General features: G+C 47.6%; 1 pseudogene; it reads left to right on the plus strand.

The window, feature by feature from the left end:
* Positions 1-2,510: 2,510 nt before the first annotated feature.
* LOC146822589 (uncharacterized) lies at positions 2,511-23,009 on the plus strand (annotated as a pseudogene).
* Positions 23,010-23,333: the final 324 nt, after the last annotated feature.

The raw sequence follows: 23,333 nt of genomic DNA on the forward strand, positions 1-23,333 counted from the left end.
GTTTTTAAGATTGAGATCTGCAGAAGAAAAGGTATTAATGTATAGATATGTAAATTATATTTCTTTCTATAGGTCATAAGGTATTCCTTTCATGTCAAGTGCTTGAACCGCTCATCTTTCCTGTATGTGCAGTCCAGTGTGAAGTGACGTGTGAATGTTGGTGTTATGGGCCCCACCAATGACTGCATGTGTGAAAGCGTTAGTGTGATATCTGGTCTGTGATGAAGGGAGGATATCGGAACGGGTCTCGTTCATTTCCCCGTTACCTAGGTTTCTGCGCTCCAACAGCTGTAACATTGTATGTTGAGCACTCTCCATTTGCTGTGCTGCAGAAATGTAAAAGTACACTGACCAGTCATAGAGCAACAGGTTATGAAGTAATACTGTCAAACCCTTCTATCTGCATTGAGCGAGTACACTCAGTCAATCCTGCAACTTTTTTAGTGCACCCACTAGAGCCCACTGATCATGACTGTAGTGCAACATTGGAGGAGGACGATCACCTGGCACATGAGGACCCCTTGTCTGATGGCCGACAATTGTTTATTGATGGTTCCTCATGGATAGACCAGGAGACAGGTAAAAGACATACATGTGCATCTGTTGTTGAGGCTATTGGTACACCTACTGATTATACCTTACACACATTGCACCTCTTACCCCTGCCATCCCAAGACTCAGCCCAAGTGGCTGAATTAAAAGCATTGATAACGGCCCTACAGGCGTGTCAGGGTCAGCCAGTAACAATATACACTGATTCAGCAGATGTAGCTTCCACAGTTCACTCGGGGCTGAAGAGATGGGAAAGGCGAGGATTTCTTAAATCTGATGGGACACCAGTAGCGCACCAACATCTTTTAGCTGACCTTATTGCTGCATTACAAATACCATGTCAAGTAGCAGTGGTTAAGTGCCAGGCACATACAAAGGGAACAGATTTGGTGTCTAAGGGAAATGAAGCTGCTGATACAGCAGCAAAGGAAGCTAGTTTATATGCAATGAAAACATGCAGTATGCACACTTTAGATGCAGATGATGAGATTGAGATACAACACTATGAGAATATTTCTACAGAGGCATTATTAGACATTCAAAAGGCAGCACCACAACATGAGCTCTGGAAATCAAGGGGAGGGGGGGGGGGGGGTGACTGGATTTCCAGATCTTCTTTATCAGCAACTTCAGGTAAAATTATAATGCCTCAGTCACTACTAATAACAGCCCTTCAACAACTTCATTTACCAACACACAATTCTACAAGAGTATTGATGTGTGAATTAAACAAAAGCTGGTTTATCCCTAATCTAGGACATTAGTTGATGTATTTCTAGCTTCATGTCATGTGTGTTATCAGTACTCTAATAAAAGGTCACCAAAAATGCCTTCATCCTCCATTCCAAGACCAATAGGTCCTTTCATAGAGTTACACATAGATTTTGTAGATATGATACAAAAATGTAATGGATATAGGTGTTTGTTAGTAGTGGTGTGTCCATTTTCGCGATGGATTGAAGCAGGACCCTGCTCCAGGTGTGATGCTGACCAGGCAGCCAAATTCCTGGTGAGAGAGGTCATACCTAGGTGGGGGGTTCCGGCGGAGATACGCAGCGATAATGGAAACTACTTTGCTAACACAGTATTTCAGCAAATTACTACACTATTAGGAGTGAAACGCCAGTTTACCTCAGTTTACCACCCAGAGAGTAATGGAATTGTTGAGAGGATGAATGGCTTATTGAAAAGCAAAGTGTCAAAAATGTATGAGACACTGAAAAAGAATTGGCTTTACTGCCTTCCCCTTGCTCTGTATGCATTGAGAAATGCCCCTTCAAAAGATCATCATTTGACCCCTCACCAAGTTTAAACAAAATCAAATGATTCATTCTGATACCAAGTCTGCATCAGAAAGTGTATGGCAAGAAATGAATGCATACATGTCTGCCTTAACAAAAGCTGTACGTTTATTCTAAACAGGTTCAGCTGCAACAGGCCAACAGTACTGCACCACCCCTGCCCTTGTCTACAGCCATCAGCATCGGTTCCTGGGTCTTCGTGCGCAACTTTGTGAGAACATGGAAGGATCCCAAGTTTCTATGCCCCTACCAAGTAACACAGAGCACGCCAACTGCAGTAAAAGTGGAGGGGATGCGGAACTGGGTGCACGTAACTGACATTATTCCATTTTTGGCCTCACCCCCACAAGGAGTGGAGGAGGCAATGGTCCAAGAACAAATTATACAATGATATTTTCAATGATATAATGATAGTTCAGTGGTTATGATTATTACTCTGATAATTTGCTACTGTATTATGTGTTTGTGACAGTGCGGGACATGAAGAGGACTATAACGATAAGGAGTGGTGGACTCCGAGACCGGTCTCATCTCCTCTTGTAACCCCTCAGCAGGAGGACTGGTTCCCCTTCATGGACCAACAGCAAGGATCGAGACCAGAAGGTGCAGGTCCCTTTAAGTGGAGCGAAGGCTACGAGACGCTGTATCCGCCCTCCTATGACGTCACCGAGTGGGAGCAGCCAAAACAGGAAGAACCGCACAGTGAGGAAAACGGCGTTTCCAGGAGGAGTGTTGGAGTGGAGCGGAGCGAACAAGGACCAGGAGAGGAGCGGAGCGAAGAAAGAGGAAGCGAGACGAACTTCGGACGGCCAGGAGGCCCAGGACACCGCGCTTCGCCCAGCCACGTTCCCAGGGGAGGAGCGTGGCTCGGTCAGGTACGTGACCGAGTAGCGGGCTGGTTAGGTAAAGAAGGCAGACCGCCGGTGTAGGAGAGGTGTTTCCCGTGTTCCCTTCCCTTAGTCAGCACTTGAATAGGCACAGCGTGAGGGGAAAAGGGGTTCAAGCACTGGTGGTAGTCTTTCCTCACCCCCGGAGTTAGGGAACGAACCTAGCAACACGGTCCCCTGACATAGCCTTTTGTCTCTTTGTTTCTTTCCGGCTGGGATATCGCCTTGCTCCGGGGAGATCCTGCGCACGCACCGCCTGGTGTCTGGACGGAATAGAAAGAAGTGGAGAGAAGAGAGAGTACCAACATCGAGAGCCTAAAGAACTGTATAATCATCTCGAACACTGGCTGACCGTGTATCTCGAAAGCATTACTTGGCAATAAAACCCCGTTTAAAACAACGTTGTGTCCCGCCTGTCCCTGACACTCCGTCACAGTGTTATGTAGATGCAAAAGATCCCACCCATAGGGAAGAAGTATTACACTTTTTTCGTAGAGCTGTTTTCAATTAAACAGATATACATCCTCTGCACGATTCTCTACTTGATAATTTGTGGTACAAAAGCATGCATGATATAGGTACCAATACACAAAATGATAGTTGTTATGTATGTTCTCTTATTCCCCATGCCATAGAAACACCACCTTTAGTGTATCCTAAAGAAGTGCCTGTTAATATGACAAAGTGTTTATTGCATCTTTTATTGTGTAGGATAAAAGCACAGTTACAGCCAACGCATGTTAGTCCTATGACAGCCAGAGTTAATACAACCAGATTTGATACAACCCCTGAAATTTTGCAAATTTTGACAGATAAAACGAAGATAATGAAAGAGATATCCAGAATGAAAGGAGCAGGGCAGAAATATAGTTATGCAAATTGGGAGGAAGTCGTATTGGAACGAGGTATTCTAGGGAGATCTAATCCACCATCCACCTGTAATAATTATTCTGCCAAACCACTGCCCCCAGATTGCGCAGTCAGGTCAGTATTAAGTATTGAAGCATCAGTATTTGCCAATAATAAATGGTTTACTGGAGCTAGGTTTTCATGTAGGGCCATATCTTTATGGAATGGCACAGAAACAAAAAATCATTTGAGATTTGATGATATAAAAGCATCATGTCAGCAAGTATGGGATGAAAACATACAGAGATATACATGGACTGGAACTAAACGTCATCCTAAGCTGGCTGTGAAACTAATGAGATTTTCTCTTTGCTTTCAGGGAAATGGGATTGTTAAAGTGGGACGGAATCTCAATTGCAGTTCAACTATTTACAATGCCGATATGCAGGGTGGTACCTCCAGCCTTATGGATTGTTACTGGCAGTGTGGAGCTCGAATATACACTCAATTACCCCTCGACTGGAGCGGAATCTGCTCTCTGGTGACTTTGCATACTCCATCTATGGTAATACCAGCAAAAGAAATACAAAATTAGCATTTGCATTCCATGAGTAAAGCATCAATTCTGCTGCATCATCACAGAAGAAAAAGGATGGCTGAGTACTTTGGAACTTCAGTGTGGCAGGATGTGCCCAAAGAGTATAGGTTGTTCAGTGACGCCCAAACATTTTTTGGAAGTCTGATACCTTTGTTTCAAGCAAAAGCAACTGCCCGCTGGGTTCAGATCACCCGGTGGGAGCTGATGAAAGCCATAAATGCTACTGAAGATGGCTTTAATGCAATTAAAGAATAGCTTCGTTCAATCAGACTTATGGTGATGGAAAATAGATATGTTTTGGACTTAATGACAGCAATCGAAGGAGGAGTATGTATAAAACTTAATTCAGTATGCTGCACTTTCATACCGGCGAATGATGAAGATGAAGGAAATCTAACTCAGGCCGTATTGACTTTGCATAATTTGCATGCACAGATGAAGAAAGAGGGGGGTGCTCCAGATGAGTGGATCACTGGCTGGTTTGATTGGGTGCCGTCCTGGATGTCGGGGTTGTCTAAGGCCTTGTTGCCTATAATAGTTCTGTTGCTGTCGATGTGCCTAGTACTTCAGGTTATCTTAGCATGTTGCAAGAGGGTTACAGCTAAAGTGGAAGGTATGTTCCCTATAAGGAGAAATAAAGAGATGCAAAATATATAATTGGAAGAAATGCACAGGGGTAGTGAAGAAGTAGTCGAAGAATCGACTAGAGAGGGGAATTAAAGGAATCCAAACCCTAATTTAGATTTAGGACCTAATTATTCAGTGTTTTTTCCTCTTCATTGTATATGAGCTGAGAACGTCCTGCCTAGGATATGTAACAGGAAATTCAGAGCAGCAAGAATGTTTTCCATTGTAGTCTGTTAGTTTGGCATGAGAAGTCACAAACAACAGGAAAGAGCTGTTCTTTAAATAAATGTATGTAATCTGGGTGGGACATAATGGAAAAGCAGGAAGCTTTTTCTATTGTGAACATTGTATTAAATATGAATCTAGGCCAAAATTAGTATTATAAGAAGTAGACCCGAATGTATGTTAGTTGAGACTGACTTACGCTTCGCTCATAGCACATCACTCTCCCAGCTGAATCAGCCTGGCATGTACAATAAACCTTTTTGTACTCCCTTTTGTTGCAGATGTGGTGATTAAATGATTTGCACTGCTTAAAGGATTTTTTCCCGACAATTTTAAAACGTGTATACCAGCATCACAGAGGCCCTTTCTTCATTAAGGATCTTCATCTAAATTCAAACAAACTGTGTACTAAAGAAACACAAATAACACACAGAGAGGATGTGGCCTAACATTAGTGCTGCTTACTTTCACACTGGGAAACCAAGTTCGAGTCTCTGCATCAGCTCAATACGTCCGTGTCCAATTTGCACTTTATAAAACACAAACTGAAAGAAACGGGAATAACTGGGGGTGGTAAAGAAAGAAAGAATGTTAAAGGATAGGCCTATTTACACAATTTCTTCAGAGGGGAGGGGTCTTTCTAGAAGAGTGAGCGGTGTAAGAGGGAAAACACATATTTGCATCTCAATACAGAGCAACCAATGTGGTAGCACATTAATCCACTCCACTCTTTGATCTGAGTTTAATAGGTTTTAATTATAAATTTAGAAACAAATAGATGTAGATCAATCTCAGCAAAAATAACATAAAAGTACAGAAAAATCAAAATAAGTCCAAATCTCCTTAAGAGATGTACCCTATATAGTACTAAGCAAAGACGATCATGACGAAGAAATGAAGGTTGAAGTGCATCAGATTATTTTCTTGAGCAAGAATGAGCAAACTAACTTTCCCTACACTACCTCAACAAGAGAAACATAACTAAATCATTTGGGTCAAGATCAATGTTGCCTCTAATTTGTTTTCTCTAAGTGCCGCAATAAAGGTGCTTTGTGCACTGCAGCTAAGGCTGCGTGCACTGAAGGTAAGCAAAAACTTAATATACAAGCATGTGCGGTGTGCAAGCTACCAAAGGTACCATGGGCCCTAATGCAAATCAGTAAAAAAAGAACACGCCCACACACACCTCTGGGTTGGTATTAAAACCACTCATTACTGGAGCACAGAGGGCTTCTTGCACCCCTGGGTATGGGTGCCACTGCATCTTTTGTCCTAATCATTCTACCTATAATTCCTCTCTATTTGCTATCTCCATGCCACTATTATCTCCTCCTTGCACCATTTCTTATCTCTGTCCACTTCCACAAGATCTCCGAGCTTGTCCTTACCACCTTTCTCCCTTTTTTGAACTTTTTATCTCTCCTTGCTCTTCCTTACAATCCCACTTCTCTTTCTCTATTTCCGCTCTGCTCCACTTTCTCTCATTCTGTCTCCTCTCTTCAATCTATGTCCTACTCTTCTTTCTCACACAAAGTCTCTACTCTCCCTGCTATCGCTCGTTCCACCCTTACTCTGTCAAATCTATATCATGACTATGCTTCTTTCTCATCTTGTTCCTCTCCTTGGCTCCGACCTTCTTGTATGCCACCTCTTGGTCCACCTACCCCCTTCAGTTTGTTTTATCATCCTTTCCTTCTTTCTTTCCCTACCCCTTTCCTTTCTATGTTTCACTCCCCTTTCTTGCTTTTCCTCTCCCTTTCTTTCTTTCGATCTCACTTTCATATCTCATTGTTAGACTTGGCATCTTTTGGTGTGTTTCCCCTGAGTTTTTGCTTTCTGACCTCATGGTTTTGAATCGGTTTTTGTTGGTGTAGTGTTTCTGCGCACTTTTCTCACTGCTTATCAGTGGTAAAGTGCAAGTGCTCCTGTGGTAAATTGTGTTATGGATTGGTGTTTCCATGATTGGATATTTGATTTACTTGTTAGTCCCTAGTAAAGTGCACTGAGTGTGCCAGAGCCTGTGAATCAAATGCTACGAGCGGGCCTGCAGCACTGATTGTGACACCCACGTGAGTAGCCCTGAAAAGGTAACTCGGACTCGCCATTGCAGAGTCTGCGCGCAGTTTGTAACTGCCATGTCAACTTGGCCAGTGCACACACTTGCCAGTCCCTCACCTTCCCTTTTCTTATATGTCAGCCACCCCTAAGGTAGGCCAAAGGTACCTCGGTGGGCCGGGTGCAGTGTATGTGAAAGGTAGGACATGCCCTGGTGTGTGTGGCATGTCCTGATAGTGAATTACGGGCAATTTTATTTTTCGCTATTTCAAAGCTACCTGTTACCCATAGGACAGAATAGGGAGTTTGTTTATAACATCTGTGAGAGGTTGGCCTGGTATATGCTGTCCACTAGTTATAGTGGGCACCCTGTACCAGTCCAAAAAAAACCTTATTGATGATAGGTTAAAGACAACCATTATTGAAAGCTATCCTAGTGGTAGCTATGGAGAGCAGCCTTCTGGCTAAGTCTTGAAGGAATGTAAAGCAGCTTGTTTTACCAGTCTATAATCTCCTGAATGACTAAATGAAAGACAACCACACCAGGTATATATATAAAATATATGTATTTATTTCTAAACACACCCTCCTAGTCTCTTTATGAGGCTAGAGGTCAAAACACATAAGTTACACTTCAAATAGAACAGTAAAATAGAACAAATACACGTCTGGACCTAGGGGCGAGCCAAACCATATACTAAAATAGTGGTATAAGAACCACGACTTAACTAGACACAAGGCCTAGAGCCTGTAGAATCGCTGGGACCCCAAGGAACCACCCAAGGTAGTGACACAGGGGACCCACGGGGCCGTGTGCAATGTGAGAACACAGACGCGAGCTCCCGTTAGCTTCTATTGGGATTGTCGCGGTTAGATATTTAAAGATTAGGGACACTTAGAAATGAGTCAGGACCAAACCCTTTGGGACTTAGGAAGTTCTAGGGTCCACACCCACGGGAGCACCGGAGTACTCGAGTTACCTCACCCAGGGAAGCCGGGTGCATTGGTGTCAAATGGTGTCGGGTCGCGTCGTCTATTTCAATGGGAGCTGGCAAAGAAGTGCTGCTGCCGGGAAGATGCGAAGTGTCCGAAGAGATCCAATCCTGGATCGAGGAGAACCTGAAAGGAGAGGGGACATAGTCTGGGTCATTTGCCAGTGACCAGGAGGACGATAGGCGGATGCCCTCCGATGTCAGGTGATTTCAGTTGAAGGTGAAGCTTGACGCTTCAGCCACGAGGACCAGTAGGCGTCGAGGATGACCAGGAGCCAGATTCGAGCTGTCCCATGAAGGATGTTGAGTGCTGCAGCGTCGGTGCCCAGGTTAGACACAGCAAGGCTTGGCAACAGCAACCCACGCAGAAAGGAGAAAGATGCTTTGGTGCAGACCAGCAAGGTCTGGGGGACTCACCACCTGGTAGGGAGTCAGGGCACGTCTGGAGCAACCAAGGAAGCTCAAGGAAAATCAAAGTTGCCTTCACAGGGACCCACCAGTCGACGGACCAGGGATCGCGAAGGAGCCTCAAGAGAAAACACAAAATGGCGGCACACGGGTCACTCAGGGTGACTAGGCCGATAATCTTCGGTGGATTCTCTGCTCGAGGTGGGGGCTACAAGTAACCCCAAGCACGACTTCAAGAGACGTCGAGAAGTCAATGCACTTGCAAAAGTGCATTGTGACCAGAAGTTCTGGTTCCACGCTACTCACGAGGGCTTTGCTGGGGACTCGGGTCAGCCTCTGAGATGTCTGGAAATCCTCTTCCTGGGTTGCAAATACTTCAGAGTCCGGCGCGAACTTCGGAGATACAGACCGGCAAAATGCTTCGTTGGTGCCTGCCAAGCAGGGGAGTCACTCCTCGACCCCAAGGGAGATTTATTCAGTCCTCTAGTCTTTAGTAGAGCGTCGAAGTTCCAGGATTCAGCTTCAGAGTTTCGTCCAGGGATATCTAAAGTTCTGGTTACAGAGGTTCCTTACTTATACCTAAGGAAGGGGTTGGACTAGCTATAGGGACCCACCTATGGGAGGGTTTGGAAAGAGGGGTGGCTACACCCATTTCCTTTGTCCAGTTTCACGCCAGAGCAAGGGCTAGAAGTCCCTGAACCGGTTTGAGCTGGACGATGCACAGGGACACCAAATGTGCCCCCAGTGCAGGACTTCAAAGCACTCAGAGAGTGCTCCCACCCAGCCCCAATACACATAAGCCTGTCTGGGAGGTGGTTACACCTCCCTGTGACAGGAAACCTATTGTTCAGGCCTCCCCTGTCGGAGTTTCGGTCAGCAGCAGGAGCACAGACCTGTGTCTGTGGCTGCAGCATCCATTTTGTAATGCCAGGGCTCTGTTAAGTTTCTACTGGGTATACCAGAACTGACATGTCTCTCCCTCTAGAAGGGTGGGATCATATCCTCACATCAGGAATTGATGTGGGGGTATGATTCCAAGGTGTTTGACACCAAACACAACATGTTTCCGTGCAGCCAGTCCAAAGTTAGCATTAACCGTTTAAGATATAATGCACTTAAGAGTATATGGTCAGGCTGCATCACTGACAACCCCGGAGAAGGGATTCTGAAGGCTGCAGACAGGCTCAGCTCATGCCTGGGCACCCTCTCACATATAACCAAGCACCCTGCCTTCAGGAGTGATAAGGCCTGCCATAGGGGTGACTGATAGGTTACTATGTGCAGTGATAGGTGAAGCATAGTGAACCTATACCTTAGTAAGGGGTGCATGCACCACCTTACCCAGGATGCAGTAGCAGACCTGTGGTGTCATTTTGAAGGGCTTTCCAGGGTCAGCAATGTTACACTTGGAGGTCTCTAGTTGGCATAGGTTTGCACTTGTGACAAATAGGGAGCCTCGCCTCTAGTCAGGGTAAGGGGGTACACTCCTAAAATAACCGCTGCTCACCCCCTTGGTAGCTTGGCACAAGCAGACAGGCTTATCTCAGAGGCAGTGTGTAAAGCATTTGTGAACACATACAGTAATCAAGTGACAACACTACAGAGGGACACCACACAGGTTTTATATCAAAAATCTATATAAAAATAAGTATTCTTTATATAGATTTACCACAAGACCATAAACGACAAAAAATCCACAATACTGTTACTTTAAGATGGTAGAATTTAGCTTAGTTCTCTTTAGTTCTTGAATGCAACACTTAAAGTCAATGTACCTTTTAGATGCGACACGCACGGCAACGAAAGTGTTGCAACGATGTTGATGCGATGAAAGTTTGGTGCAAAGAAATAAAGACGTGAAGATCTTCCAGATGCGGCACACTTCTCCGATGTTGCGAGAAGGCTCGATGCGATGTGTCAGCTGCAGCGGCGACACCCCTTTACGCGATGCGACGACAACAGCTCCGACGGCGGCACGCTTCTCCTTCTTGAGTCGCGCTTCCAGCTCCTTGCGATACGCAGTCCCTCAGAAGGCCTCAAAACAGCAGCAGGCACTTCCAAAGAACTCTGGGGAGCTGGTGGTTGAAGTCTGTTGTTCCTGAGACTTCAGCAGGAGGCAAGCTCTTTTCCAAGCCCTTGGAGATCCTTCACAAGTTGAGCAAAAGTACACACAAAGTTCCTTTCTCCTCTCTTTGGCAGTAGGCAACCCCTGCAGGCCAATCCCCCAGTTTCAGGGATAGTCCCTCCTCTACTTATACCCCAAAATCCTTTGTCCTCTGAAGGCAGAGGGGCCTTTGCCTTGTTCAAACCGGTTCTGGTCAGTCCTGGAGCACTTTGTTTACCTGACTCCTTCTTTCCTTTCAGAGTGCAGGGCAGAGACATCAGACGCACCACAGGAGGTGGAGCCTGCATTGTGGAGGGAAGGCACAGCCCTATTCAGGTCCCAGGCGCAACTCCTCCCACCCATCTAGATGCAGATCTCTCTATTCCACACTGGGCCACCTCACCCTGTCTCCTGGCATTCCCCAGCCCTGTCACTCAAACTCCAGACAAGGAATACACAGCCTAGCAGAGGCAGGTTTGATTGGTTAGACAAGAAAACCCTCTTCTGGCATATTGTCAAGTGGGGTAACTCCCAGAACAGCTAGGTTCCGACCAATCATGTCCCTCCGGACGCCTGGGTGACTCATTTTGAATCCCAGTTCTCGGTTTCCCCACTGGTTGAGGGTTTTGCTCCAGCCATAATCTGGGATCTTCCCCTCCACTCGACTTTGACTTTTAACAGTGTCGATGTTGAAAAGGCCTTAAGTAAGATTCCAAGCGGTAAGGCGCCTGGTATGGATTGTGTACCCACGGATCTCTTTAAATCTGACCCAGGGAATTGGGTGCCTTATATTGCACACCTTGCTAACGCTGTAGCCAGAGGGGCCGATATTCCTGACTCCTGGGGGGGGGCTGAGATCCTCCCCATCTTTAAAAAAGGTGATCGCTCATGCCCGGGGAACTACCGCCCAATCAGCCTTATTGACTCGGTCCAGAAAATTATCGCTAGAATGATCTTGGCACGAATTCAGGCTTGGATTGAGCAGGAGGATATCATCTCTCCCCTCCAAGCCGGTTTCAGACCGTGTACCAGTACCATCGACCAGGCATTTAAATTCCAATTAATTGTCTGGAAAACGGTCTATCTGTGTGGCGGTACTTTATATGCTGCCTTTGTAGACCTTCGGTCAGCATTTGACCTAGTCAATAGGACGAAACTCTGGAGCGTATTGGCTGAGCTAGGGCTTCCTCCTGATCTCCTGAATATCATCATTAGGCTCCATGACAACAACTTTGCACAAGTTCGCTGGGGGAAACAGGGCCAGGTTACTGACCGGTTCAGGGTTAATCGGGGTGTCAGGCAGGGGTGTGTTCTCGCTCCTACCTTGTTTCTATTGTTTATTAATAGTGTTGTTAAGTACTACTCTAACACATCGACGGACGCCCCAACGTTGGGAGGTACTAAAATACCACTCCTTATGTTTGCCGATGACACCCTTCTTCTCTCCCAGACCCTGTCTGGACTACAGGTGGCGCTCAACGTCTTTACGAAATTCTGCTTTGATTTTGATCTGTCTGTCAATGTGTCCAAAACCAAATACATGGTTTTTAATAAAGGGCGAGGTATAAAGGGCCATGTCTGTATGGACAAAGTCATGTTGGAACGCACTAATGTTATGACCTATTTAGGGGTAGTTTTTGAAAACAAGTTGGATTGGAGGCCGCAAATTGATGTTTTATCTCTAAAATTTGCTCAGCTTTCTGGTTGCCTAGTTAAAGAACATAAGCAATCCCAGTCGAGAACGATAGGTCCCCCCATTAAAATTTTCAATGTAAGGATCAACTCGGCGATCCTTTACGGCGCTGAACTTTGGGGTTTTGCAGATCTTTCTCTTCTGGTTAAAGCGCAACATAAATTTCTCAGATTGCTCACGGGGCTTCCTTGTTCTACCCCTGTCAAACCCCTCCTGTTGGATCTTGGTTGTCATTCGTTTGAAGATATTGCAAGGTTCAAACCATTGGCTTTCTGGAGGCGTTTATGGACAGTCCCTGAGTTGGACCTCTATGCTAAGGCCTTTCTCGATGTGCGATCCATCTTGGGGGCTGGCAACATTCCCTGGTTAAAACATACTAAACAACTCCTGGAATCTATGGGGTTGGGCAATTTATGGTCCGATCCAGCCAATAACCCCTTTCCCTCCAAGAAAGATTTTAAGAGCCTTTATTGGCCAATGGTACAGCAGAAACATTTTAACTCAGCTTCTGCAGAGTCCTTGTCAGGAAGGTTCCTAGCCCAAAAAAGAATCCCACTCCTCGAAGCTTACTGGGACACCATCACCAGACCTTATGACAGGAAACTATACCACCAATTTAGGGTAGGCACACTTCCGACCAACTCCTTCACCAAAAAATGGAAGGGCATGACCAGCGACTCCTGCAAAAGTTGTTTTGATTGTATAGATTCTGTCGGACATATCTTTTTTGTTTGTCCTGCCTACGCTGCTCCCCGAGCTAAATGGCTCAAACCATTATGTCAAACTTTGGGCACCAGACGAGGGTCTGAGGCACTTGAAATGCTGAGATTTGACCCTAGCGAATATGTTGCTATTGCTGTTGCCAAATTCCTGTCTTGGGTTTGGTTTATTAGAACCAAGAGGCATTAGGGTACTGAAATATTTTTATGTATTCTGCTCATGTTTTTCTTTTTAAACTATGTACTTTTAAAACTATGTATTTATTTTTATGTATTGTAATTGTCTTTAATGATGTAATATATCGATAATAAAGACTAATGAAATGGACAAGAAAATACCTACTTTCTAAAAGTGGTATTTTCAAACAAAGAATGTTAAAACCAACTTCACTAAAAGATGTATTTTATCATTCTGAGTTCAGGCATGCTAAATTTGAATTTCTACCATGTTCCCTGAGTCAGTTAGGATTATAACATGTAATAATCAAACTGCCCATTCTGGCCTATGGAGAACAGTTAGCCTTGCAATAGTGAAAACGAAAATGGGTGTAATTCACTATTAGAACATGCCACACACACCAGGGCATGTCCTACCTTATCCTTACAATGCACCCTGCCCTTGGGCCTACCATAGGGGTGTCTGATATGAAGAAAGGGGAAGGTTTAGGGACTGGCAAGTGGGTGCACTTGCCCAGTCAGCATGACAGTACCAGACTGCACGCAGGCTCTGCAATGGCAGACCTTAGACACACTTTTACAGGCTGCTTCTGTGGGTGGCACAACCAGTGCTGCAAGCCTACCAGCAGCATTTGGATTTACAAGCCCTGGGCACTCCTGTTGCATTGTACTAGGGTCTGACAGGTAAACCAAACCAACCAATCATGGAATCACAAATTCATACATTAATTTACAATAGGGAGCACTTGCACTATGGCACTGGACAGCAGTGGCACAGTGCCCTGAGCAACTAACACCAGCAAAAACACATGAGGCAACAGACAAAGTGGGAGACCCATGCCAAGGTGCCAGGTCTAACACGTGTCCCCTCAAGCTGAAATGTGGAGAGAACTACCCTACCTCCTGGGAGTTCTCATCACTAAGGCGGAAAAATCTGGACAGACCATCGGCATTGGCGTGTTCTGTACCAGGACGATGTTCCACCGTGAAATCCATCCCCTGTAGGGAAATGGACCACCTCAACAGCTTTTGATTCTCACCCCTCATCTGCATCAACCATCTGAGGGACCTGTGGTCTGTCTGAACCCGGAAGTGAGTCCCAAACAGGTAGGGTCTCAGCTTCTTCAGTGCCCAGACCACAGCAAATGCCTCACACTCAATAGCACTCCACTTCTGTTCCCGTGGAGGTAACCTCCTACTGATGAAGGCTACGGGTTGATCTAGGCCCTCCTCATTCATCTGTGCCAGAACAGCTCCCACACCATGCTCTGAAGCGCCTGTTTGTACTATGAACTCTCTGGAGAAGTTGGGTGCCAAGAGCACGGGCGCCGTGCACATATCAGTTTTTAGGGCCTCAAAAGCTTTCTGACAGGTGTCAGTCCAAATAACTCTCTTTGGCTGCTTCCTGGAAGTCAGCGCTGTCAAGGGGGCAACAATGTTGCCATACCCCTTGACAAACCTCCTGTAGTAACCCGTGAGTCCTAAAAAGGCTCTCACCTCTGTCTGGGTTTTGGGCGGCTCCCAAGCCAGGATGGTTTCATTCTTCATCCCAAAGGGCATAACCCGGAACTGGTAGTGGTAGTGCCCATCCGGTGTGGAGAATGCTGACCTCTCCTTTGCCCCATCGGTCAAGGCGATCTGCCAGTACCCAGACGTTAAGTCAAACGTGCGGAGGTACCATGCAGCCCCTAGCCGATCTATGAGCTCATCAGCTCTGGGGATGGGGTGCACGTCAGTCCTCGTGACTGAATTGAGCCCTCGGTAGTCCTCACAGCACCGGAGTTCTGGGGTGGCACCCGGTGCGGCAGCCTTTGGGACCAAGACCACTGGGCTGGCCCAAGGACTGCTAGAGGACTCAATCACCCCTAACGCAAACATCTTGGAGACCTCCTCCTTGATGCAAGCTCTCACCCTGTCAGTCAAACCGGTAGGATTTGTGCCTCACAGGTGTACTATCCCCAGTGTCCACATCATGTACGCACCAATCAGTGACACCGGGAACCAGGGAGAACAGATCAGAAAACTGTCCCAGCAACTGGCGGCAGTCATTCTGTTGCTCAGGGGTCAGGGTGGAAGAGAGGTTGACACCATCCACTGACCCATCTTGCTCTGTCGCCGACAGGAGGTCTGGAAGAGGCTCGGTTTCCTCCTCCATTCCACCATCTGTCGCTAAGAGCATGCCTACTTGGGACCTCTCCAAGTGGGGCTTCAGGCGGTTGACATGCAGGACCCTTAAGGGGTTCCTCGGAGACCGCAAGTCCACCAAGTAGGTAACCGGACTTTTGCGCTCCACAACCTCAAATGGTCCGGTCCACTTATCCTGGAGCACGCATGGCTCCACTGGGGCCATGACCCACACTTTCTGACCAGGCTGAAACTCTACCGGAGTGGCATTCTGGTCGTACCACAGCTTCATCTTCTCCTGGCTGGCTTCCAGATACGCCTCAGCGAGTTGCCTGAAACGCCGAGTTTGGTTCCTAAAGGCCAGCATGTAGCTATATACATCCTGGGGAGGTTTCCTGGAAGATTGCTCCCAGCCTTCTTTAACCAAACTTAGAGGTCCTCTCACTGGGTGTCCATAGAGAAGCTCAAAGGGGCTGAACCCTATAGATTTCTGTGGCACCTCGCGGTAAGCAAAGAGTAGGCATGGTAAGAGGACGTCCCACTTACGCCTCATAGTTTCCTCAAGACCCATAATCATGCCCTTCAGGGTTCGGTTGAACCTTTCAACCAACCCATTTCCTTGGGGGTGGTAAGGAGTGGTAAACTAATAGGTTACACCACACTCCTGCCACAGGGACTTCATATACTTGGAAATGAAGTTGGTCCCTAGTCAGACACTACCTCGCGAGGGAATCCCACTCTGGAGAAAATTCCCATCAGTGCTCGTCCCACCACAGGGGCCGTCACTGTCCTCAGAGGTATGGCTTCCAGGTACCGGATGGCATGGTCCACCAAGACCAAAATGAACCTGTTGCCCCTGGCTGTCTTGGGGTCCAGTGGCCCCACAATGTCAATACCCACCCATTCAAAGGGGTTGTTGAATACAGGGAATGGCTGGAGAGGAGCCTTGCGCTTCCTCCCACTCTTTCCACTTGCCTGGCAAGTCTGACATGTCCTGCAGTGAGTGTCTGAACTCCTGCGCATTTGGGGCCAATAAAAGTGGGTGACAAGCCTTTAAAAGGTCTTGTCTTGCCCCAAATTTCCTGACAATGGAACATCATGAGCCAGCCCTAGTAGGAAGGCTCTGAAGCGCTGGGGTACCACCAGCACACGGGCTGACCCAGGTTCAGCAACCTTAGGCTCTGTATACAGGAGGTCATTCTCCCAGTAGATCCAATGTGACCCAGACTGATCATCTGCTGCCTGGTCTGCAGCCTGTTGCCGCAGACCCACAAGAGAAGGGTATACTTTCTGCGCCTTGCAGAATTCCTCCCTGGAGGGCCCTCCTTCTTGCTGCCAATGGGTCAGCTAGGCAGGTCCCCCAGTTCGGCTACCTGCTCCCCTGTAGGCTCCAGGGCATCCCCCTCAGGGTCTGCTCCCTCCTGGACCGTGGGAACTTCGGGGGCTGGTTTCCCGCACCCCCTGCCTCTACTCTTGACAGCAGGTACCTGGGCCTCCCTCTCAGGCTCCAGGTCCTCTTGAGAAACTTTACTCGCTGCCATGGACCGGGTGGTCACACACGCCCAGTCAGGCAAACCCAACATTTCTAAATGGGCACTCCGCTCCACCTTCGCCCAAAGGGAGCTCTCCAGATCGTTCCCCCAACAAACAGTCAACAGGCATGGCGGGCCTCACATCTACCTGAAGAGTACCAGAGACCCCCCCCACTCAAAGGGAACCTGAGCCACCTCGCAGTGACTCTCTGTGTTGTCAGCAGCAACAACTGGGTAGAATGCCCCAGGGACAACCTGCTCTTGAGACACCAGATGACACTTGACAGCTGTCACACTGGCTCCTGTATCTCTAAGAGCCTCCACTCTATGGCCATTGATGGTCACCCACTGCCTGTATTTTTTAGTGTTATCAGGCAGCTGGGTCCTGGGGACCACCTTACAATCTCCTAATGAGACAAGGGACATCTCTGCGGGACCCCACCCACCTTGGTCACCCATCTCCTCACCCAGAGCTACACTAGCCATCTGATGGGGGGCTGCACCAGGGGGTGCTGGTTTTCCAAACAGGTGACACTTGGGATCAATTGCACAATGACCCAGTTCTCCACATTTGTAGCATTTCGGGGGCTCCCTTTGAACAGGTGGACCTGTCGGGCCCCTGGCGGTTTCTGGGGGGGTGGCTGAGAACCTCTCCCTTGGTTCCCTTGGGGATTACTTTGGGGCCTTCTAGAGAACTCCCTCTGTTTACCCTTGTCCCCCCACTCTTCTGCTGGGGACCCTCCTCACTCTTGGCTGAGTCTCCCACGTGACCCTTGTGGACCCTGGAGCTGACCAAGCGATCCGCCTCCTCAGTAAGCTTCCTAGGATTAGTCAGCCTACTATCAATCAGGTGCTGGCATAGCTCAGGAAAACAGTTACTTGACAAGTGCTCCCATGCAATTAAATCAAGAAGTCCCTGAAAATCATCAACTTTGCTACCCTTCACCCAACCATCCAATGCTCTGCAGAAAAAGTGACATATTCAACATAGGTACTGTTCGCTATCTTTGTGCAACCCCTGAACCTCTGCCTGTACATTTCAGGAGTTAAACCATATCTAGACATTAATGCATCTTTCATGTGGGGATAGGAATTATAGACATCAGAAGGCAAGTCTAGCAGTGTGTCCCGTCCCCACAACCCCGCTCCCCAATCCTTCTCAGGGACCCGGTGGGAAGACATGGCTACCTCATAGGCCTTGAACCACTGCCCAATCTCATCATTTTTTAAAATTTCTTCACCACATCTTTAGGGATGTACACTCTAGATTCCACAGGCATTGACGGTGTGCTGCCACCAGAGGGAGCAATATCTAAGCTCTTGGCCTTCAACTCCAACTCCCTCAAAACCTTTTCATGTTCAAACTGCATTTTTTTCTCTTCTAGGGCTAACTTTCTAGTTTGCATTTAAAATTCTAACTGCCCACTTAACTTGAGCTTGGTCAGCTCCATTTTGTGCATCCTACACTCTTTTCTATCTGCCAACTCCTCTGGAGACAGACTCTTAACAGAAACACTGCTACCGGTAGGGGAAGGGGCTCTCCTTCCTCTTGGACCCACTGGCCCTTCCAGCTGCTCCTCTGCATTATCATCATCAGTGCCATTCCTTGCTTCTACCCAGGCCCTCAGCGCCTTGTAGAACTCTGGCTTATTTTTACATCCAGTAGTGGAAACATTGAATTTCTTGCAGAAGAACTTCAGCTGTCTGACAGTGTAGCTTTCCAGTTTCTCTTCTTCCCACTCCCACTCATTATCAACAGAGACTACAGATTCTGCTCTCTTCATCATGTTTAAGTTTGGCAGTACTCAAAAATAGAAAGTCCCAAAAAGAAATCTACCAATAAGTATTTTGTCGCGTATTGGTCTGCACTCACTAGTAGTGTTCACCACTCTGTACATGAGTCACAAATGCAAGTCCAGAATCCTCACCGCTGACCACCAATGTTAGACATGGAGGTCTCTAGTTGGCACAGGTATGCACTCGCCTCTAGTCAGGGTAAGGGGGTACACTCCTAAAATAACCCCTGCTCACCCCCTTGGTAGCTTGGCACGAGCAGACAGGCTTATCTCGGAGGCAGTGTGTAAAGCATTTGTGAACACATACAGTAATCAAGTGACAACACTACAAAGTAACACCACACAGGTTTTATATCAAAAATAAGTATTCTTTATATAGATTTACCACAAGACCATAAACGACAAAAAATCCACAATACTGTTACTTTAAGATGGTAGAATTTAGCTCAGTTCTCTTTAGTTCTTAAATGCGACACTTTAAGTCAATGTACTTTTTAGATGCGACACGCGCGGCAACGAAAGTGTTGCAACAATGTTGATGCGATGAAAGTTTGGTGCAAATAAATAAAGACGTGAAGATCTTCCAGATGCGGCACGCTTCTCCGATGTTGCGAGAAGGCTCGATTCGATGCGTCAGGTGCAGCGGCGACACCCCTTTACGCGATGCGACGACAGCGGCTTTGGCAGCAACCCTCTTTACCGACGTTTGCGAGACGCTTCCGCTCGAAGCGACAACAGCTCCGACGGCGGCATGCTTCTCCGTGGATGTGATGCGCTTTGCTAGATGCGGTGCAATGCGACAGCTACGATGGCTGCAACGGCGACACGCTTCTTCCTCGATGCAAGATTCTTTTCTTGATGCGGTGCAATGCGTCAGCTACGATGGATGCGATGGCGACACTCTTCTTCGGCGTTGCGAGACACTTCTTCGAAGATGCGAGATGCTTCCGCTCGATGCGACAACTGCAGCGGCGTCACCCCTTTACGTGATGCGACGACAACAGCTCCGACGGCGGCACGCTTCTCTTTCTTGAGTCGCGCTTCCAGCTCCTTGCGATACGCAGTCCCTCAGAAGGCCTCAAAACAGCTGCAGGCACTTCCAAAGAACTCTGGGGAGCTGGTGGTTGAAGTCTGTTGTTCCTGAGACTTCAGCAGGAGGCAAGCTCTTTTCCAAGCCTTTGGAGATCCTTCACAAGTTGAGCAAAAGTACACACAAAGTTCCTTTCTCCTCTCTTTGGCAGTAGGCAACCCCTGAAGGCCAATCCCCCAGTTTCAGGGATAGTCTCTCCTCAGTTTCGTCTTGGTTCCTCTCCTCAGCAGAGGTTTCTTCTTGTTTTCCCAAAGTGATCTAAATTCTTGGGATCAGGGTCCCAATACTTATACCCCAAAATCCTTTGTCCTCTGAAGGCAGGGGGCCTTTGCCTTGTTCAAACCGGTTCTGGTCAGTCCTGGAGCACTTTGTTTACCTGACTTCTTCTTTCTTTTCAGAGTGCAGGGCAGAGACATCAGACGCACCACAGGAGGTGGAGCCAGCATTGTGGCGGGAAGGCACAGCCCTATTCTGGTCCCAGGTGCAACTCCTTCCACCCATCTAGATGCAGATCTCTCTATTCACCACTGGACCACCTCACCCTGTCTCCTGGAATTCCCCAGCCCTGTCACTCAAACTCCAGACAAGGAATACACAGCCTAGCAGAGGCAGGTTTGAATGGTTAGACAAGAAAATACCTACTTTCTAACAGTGGTATTTTCAAACACAGAATGTTAAAAAATCAACTAAAAGATGTATTTTATCATTCTGAGTTCAGGCATACTAAATTCGAATTTCCACCATGTTCCCCGGGTCAGTTAGGATTATAAAATGTAATAATCAAACTGCCCATTCTGGCTTATGGAGAAGAGGTAGCCTTGCAATAGTGAAAAACGAAAATGGCTGTAATTCACTATTAGAACATGCCACACACACCAGGGCATGTCCTACCTTATCCTTACAATGCACCCTGCCCTTGGGCCTACCATAGGGGTGTCTGATATGAAGAAAAGGGAAGGTTTAGGGACTGGCAAGTGGGTGCACTTGCCCAGTCAGCATGACAGTACCAGACTGCACGCAGGCTCTACAACGGCAGACCTTAGACACACTATTACAGACTGCTTCTGTGGGTAGCACAACCAGTGCTGCAAGCCCACCAGGAGCATTTGGATTTACAAGCCCTGGGCACTCCTGGTGCACTGTACTAGGGTCTGACAGGTAAACCAAACCAACCAATCATGGAATCACAAATTCATACATTAATTTACAATAGGGAGCACTTGCACTGTGGCACTGGACAGCAGTGGCAAAGTGCCCTGAGCAACTAACACTAGCAAAAACACAAGAGGCAACAGACAAAATGGAGGGGAGACCCATGGCAAGGTGCCAGGTCTAACAGGCACAATACGTGCTTCAGCCCCTGGTAGGCCTCTGGGGTACCTATGCCCTGGGTACCTAGTTTACCATATACTAGGGACTCAAAAGGGTACACCAGAATCTAATCTGGAGTGTACCTAAAGTACATGCAATCAATTTAGAGAGGAAGCACCTAGGCTGGGGTACTGAATAGCAGGGCCCCAACCAGACTAAAGTCAAAAAACAGTGAAACACCAGCAAAAAGTGGATGCAACCATAAGAGGCAGATCCTACTATCCCACACAACCCCCCCAAATGCAGATCATTAAACTAACCTTGACCAGTTGAGTCTTCATGTTCTAAGTGGAAATATCTGGTGAGTCCATCTGCATTGGCATGGTTACTCCCAGGTGTCAGATCCCCACAATTCTTACCTCCTGCTTGTGGAGAGATCCCACGGGGACGACGTGGACAACCCCCTCCTGCGCCCTTCTCCTCCTGGAAGGACCAAATACACTAACCAGGTCAAAGAGGGAACCGGGGGAGGCTGTCAAGAAGCGGGTGAGGGTAATATGGTGGATGTCGTGGTGGGGTCCCTTCTGTGGATCTGCGGGTCTTGTGTCGACACCACCTGAAAGAAAGCGCTCCTGCGTTGATGTGAAGGGTACGTTATCGCAACTCCGTGCCGTACACGAGTCACGAAGGAAAGGGTCATGGAACTTGGAATCAACACATTCACGGGGATCCAAGATGGCGGAGTGAGGATCTGAGCTGAGCAGCTCACCAAGGGGCTCGCCCCCTCTCTCCCTCTCCTTCTACCGAAACGCCTGTAAACGTCTGCAAACTCTCAATCGAGTATGCTTCCACTCGACTTAGCACATACTGAACTTAAAAATCAGACCTAGAACGTTGACAAACCTTCAGACTTTTATATTCTGTGTCCTGCCTCTGTGGACGCCGTAATACTGCTACACAGCTGCGGGGAAAGAAACTGCGGCCGCTCTCCATGCTGGAACTCCCAGGGACGACTCGATTCTTGCGGCGGATTCTACAAGGATTGCTACGGAGCTCGGGGGTCAATTGGTTTGGTCTGTATTTTCGGACTGCCTTTCGTCCTCTCCCCCCGGCTTCCCAGATGAGCAAGATGCCTGCGAAACACCAACCTCGCGCAACCCGACACACCAAGCACCCGACCGGAGTCCTTCCAGCCGGAGCTGCTCGGGAGACAGGAGCGACGATCTCTGGGCTTTCCCAGACTGCCGCGACCTACGCTGACACCGATGAATCTGCGAGCAACGGCTGTCCCACTACGGAGCGCGTAATCGCTGATGGGGCGAGCAAACAGGTACTGAGACCACCGATTTTACTTGTCGATACTCGTTCTAAGGGGACTAGCAAAAACCTTACTACAAATCTGGCTAAGCCCTCGGACAAAAGCGGGGTGGCTGCTACAGGCAAAAACAGTCTGTCATTCCCTTCAATCTTAGAACATATTGTCCAGGACGCTCCCATCGATTCTGAAGGGATACTTTCTAGCAGCAAACAAACTAATAGCATGCTGGGGGCTGAGCAACCGAAACACCAACAGCCCTTAATCTGTGATACTTCTTCGGGTCACAGCATGACATCCATTAACTCTTTGACCAAGCTGTCTGCAACGCCTATGCTGTCTGTGTCTGTGTCTGATATTGGGGCTACATTAGAAACTGCGGCAGTCACATGTGGCTCAGACTTAGCTTTGCCTACTCCAGGCTTATCGCTTGCTATCGCATCCATTACCACCCCGTCCGGAGGCCCACAACCATCCATAGTAAAGCCATGCCCCACCAAAAGTCTCAGCCCTAATAAAACTATGGTTCCTCCAGATATAACGGTACATACGGAATATATTGAAATCAACGAACAAAATCCTCTCGAGGACTCTGATGCCGAGATCAGTACAGAGGATGAGGCCATGTCTGAAGATGACTTAGGGGGAAAATGAACAAACGGGCCCTACGACCTTAAGACAAAATCCCGAGCAGGGAAAGCCCACAAACTTAAAAGTAAAGCTCGAGTCAAAAGAGGTCGCAGAACAGCCCTATTAACTCGTCCCCTATTAAGCAACACTTTGGATCAAAAAAAGGCTTTCGTGGACAAAAGTCCCCTAAGAAAATGGATTGTAGCAAAAGGCTTAGTCAAGAATCTGTCACAGAGACTATCAGGTGCCAGCTTAATAGAAACTTCTGAGCCCTCAGACTTGTCTATTCTACCAGCTACGCCTCCTCTTTCGGATATCCTCTGCTCCGCGGAGAACAATGGCTTACCT

Source organism: Triturus cristatus, chromosome 5_2 (assembly GCF_964204655.1).
Source record: "Triturus cristatus chromosome 5_2, aTriCri1.1, whole genome shotgun sequence".
Classification (NCBI taxonomy): Eukaryota; Metazoa; Chordata; class Amphibia; order Caudata; family Salamandridae; genus Triturus; species Triturus cristatus.